The sequence below is a fragment of the Galeopterus variegatus genome, unplaced genomic scaffold (genome assembly GCF_000696425.1).
Source record: "Galeopterus variegatus unplaced genomic scaffold, G_variegatus-3.0.2 Scaffold7782, whole genome shotgun sequence".
Lineage (NCBI taxonomy): Eukaryota > Metazoa > Chordata > Mammalia > Dermoptera > Cynocephalidae > Galeopterus > Galeopterus variegatus.
Window position 1 is genome coordinate 98350 of NW_007733893.1, and position 3078 is coordinate 101427.

At 51.8% G+C, this 3078-nt stretch overlaps 1 long non-coding RNA gene across 1 annotated transcript in view; it reads right to left on the bottom strand.

Annotated features, from left to right (window-relative positions):
* The window catches only part of LOC103607859, a 5294-nt gene extending 2679 nt beyond the window's left edge, over window positions 1–2615 (bottom strand). Inside the window, exon 1 of the long non-coding RNA XR_551997.1 lies at window positions 2535–2615. This is a non-coding gene — a long non-coding RNA (uncharacterized LOC103607859). The remainder of the gene's footprint in view (window positions 1–2534) is intronic.
* Window positions 2616–3078: the final 463 nt, after the last annotated feature.

Sequence of the window (3078 nt, forward strand, 5' to 3'; positions counted from 1 at the left end):
TTTGTTTATTTTTAGCTTCTTATGAAGGTAATTTTCCCTTCAGAGCTACTCAATTAATCCTACTTGCTTTATCCAAGCATGTTGAGCACGTGGTCATCCTTGGCTCGGGGACGTCCGGTGAGATACTTGCCACATTCCCTCCATCGTGCTCAGGATGACAAGCGCCCACGGCCACGCCCCACGTCTCCCTCCCCTCCCCAGAAACGAGCAGTTCCAGGGTTGAGGATGCTCATGAGCTAAAGATTTGGGTGAATATCCAAGGTTCTGCAGGACATTTAAATGCTACTCAGAGCTGACCGCTGCCCAGCAGCCAGGACTTCCCTTCTGTCCAAAAGCTCCAAGAAGGGTCAACAGTCACAGTCAGAGCTGCTCCTAGAGGTCACCGCTGGGCAGGAAGCCGGCCCACAGCCACTCAGAGGCCCTTCCAATCCTAACGTTCTGTGAGTCCACACAATAAAGTGGACACCTGAAGAAGCTGGTAAAGCTGTAAAGAGCAGTTTGTCCAAAGGTCAAAGCTCAAAGGTGGCAGAGGATGTCCTTGGTCATCCCATTCCTGCCTGCTGAACTTTGCGTCCCTCCTCAGTGGCCTCCCTTCTCACCTCCACTCCTATCCCCAGAAAATGATCCACCTGCATTTCCTGCATGGGCTTTGGGCCAGGACAGCACCCACTGGCTCAGAACTTCCCCTGGTTCCCATCTTTCTCCGTCCTTTTCCCTTCCACATGGTATGAATTCAGGAAACCAGACTTTCAGGCCAGCCACTGCCGCCAAACTGCCGAGAGATCTCACTCAAGTCACTTAAATAATTCTCTGGGCCTCAGTTTCCCCTTCTGAAAAACGGCATGATGGGGCTAGATCTTGATCTCTAAAGTTCCTTCCAAATGCGAATATTAGATCCTGTGATTCTAACCCATGACGGTGAGAGGCCGCTGGAAATGTGCTCCTCCCACACAGCCTGTCACCACCCGCCTCCACCTGCCTTTTGAAGGGAGAACATAAAGCCAAGGACTGCAGCCTGGGGCGCTCGCTGTGGGGGAGGCAGCGTCCCTCCCAGAGGGGGATTTGTCCCACAAAGATGCTGCGGCTCCCGCCTCCCTCCCTGGGCCAAGCTTTTCTTAGGGAGGAAATGGGACTTGGCCCAAGGTTGCCTGCCGGGGCCTGGGAACGCACCCCCTGAGTGTGGCTCACGTGCAGGGCGTCCTGTGCCAGCCCAGGCTGAAGGGGCCGCTTTCCCACAGTCCCTCCCTGCTGCACAGTGCTCGCTCTCACGGTGGCAGTCACCACACTGCCACCCTTGTCTCTCCTTGACTCTGTAGCCGTGAGATTCTTTCCTCTCCTCCCCTCTGATGCTCTTCAGCCTGACGCAGGCCTGGCTCCATCCTTAGGGACCTCTCAGAGTGGACCCCACGCTGCATCTGTCCCATCAATGGCCTTCCACCTGCCGCATTATTTTCCCTGTGTTTTCCAACTAATTTTCTTGGAGAAATCTTAAAAGTTTGGAACTGCTGCTTTGGGGGACAGTTTCAAGTTTGGGTAAGGTGGGATGACAGCACTTTTTAATCCAGCCAGAAATGAGATAAACTCCTCAGTAGGGGGCAGGGGGACGGGACATACTTTTAGAACATAGATCCCCACAGTGTAAGACAAAGCTTTATTGTCAGATCTCTTTGGTTATAAGTCCCTGTTTTCATAACATCCGTTCATTCTTCAGTCACTTGTGTTTCGTCTGATGTGCTTTTCTTCGACCTGCACCTAGAGGTGCCGTGAACCTTCTCACAACACCCCCAGGAGCGTGGGTCCCTTCCTTCCTCTCCCTCCTCATCCACCACTTCCTGCCCCTCTTCCTAATCCAGCTTCCTTTGCCCTACTTTCCTCTTTTTCCTTCTCTGTATATTCCAAGGATGTCCAGTGCAATTCCTGGGCAGCTGACAAGTCCACAGAAATAGAGTAGTGATGTCCCCCGACAGCAAAATGACGTGTCATAAATGCAGGGGACACATCAGTGGGAGTGGGCAGGAGGACCCAGAAAAGGACAAAGGTGAGGCATGGCAAAGGACGACGAGAGTGGGTGTGAGCGTCCTGCCCCAGGCAGGAAAGGCACACGCGGGGTCATGCCGTCACACGGGGTCATGCCGTGCTGGACGGGCGCCAGCTCTGTGGCTACCCGGTGCTTCTAAAGGAGCCTCTGATAAGGCGGCTGACATGCGCCTGACCACGTGGAGAGCAAGTTTCTCTCCACCTGAGATTGGGAGAAGCTCGTTGGAGTCATGGTTCTCCACGGACGACACCCAGATCTAGAGACCGTGCTTCGTTCCTCCCCGTTCTCAGCTGCGGTCTCTGCACTTCGGCCTCCTTCCCCACCAAACCCCGTACAATGAGTTCTTTAGGGCAGAGGGGTCTTTTCTGCCCTTTCTGGCACCCTCAACCCTGCCCACCCCCTGGCATCAGAACCCACTGGGAGAGCAGCACAGACCACATGGCCCAGCAGCACCCAGTCCACTGGTCTCCAGTACCTGCTCAATGACAAGACTTACCAGAACCCCAGAGAGCAGAACTCAGGAACGACGTGACAAAGGGCACGGCCTTGCTTCCCCTCGCAGAGATCACCCCTCTGTGTTTGCATGCCTCAGGCAGTCTTCACTGAAGGACGAGCAAGAAATTCAATTCATGTGTTGAATGCCTATTTGAAAAAGTTCAATACCAGTTACAGTGCTTATTAAGGAAGAGAGATAAAAATTAATTTTAAAAAGTTAGGGTCACAAAAGAAGATATACAAATGGCAAAAGAGCATGCAAAAATGTTCTTGTTATCATAAATCATCAGGGAAATGCAAATCAGAACTACACTGAAATACTACTACACACCCACCAGAATGGCAAAAAACAGAAAGACTGGGCACATCGGGACCTTTAGACATTGCCGATGGGAGAGGAAAATGCTACAAGCATTTTAACTATGACCCACTCATTTCACTCCTGGATATTTATTCAAGAGGAATGAAAACATTTGTACACAAAATCACTTGAGCAAAATTGTTCATGGAGCTTTATTCATAATAGCAAAGAACTGGGACCGGCC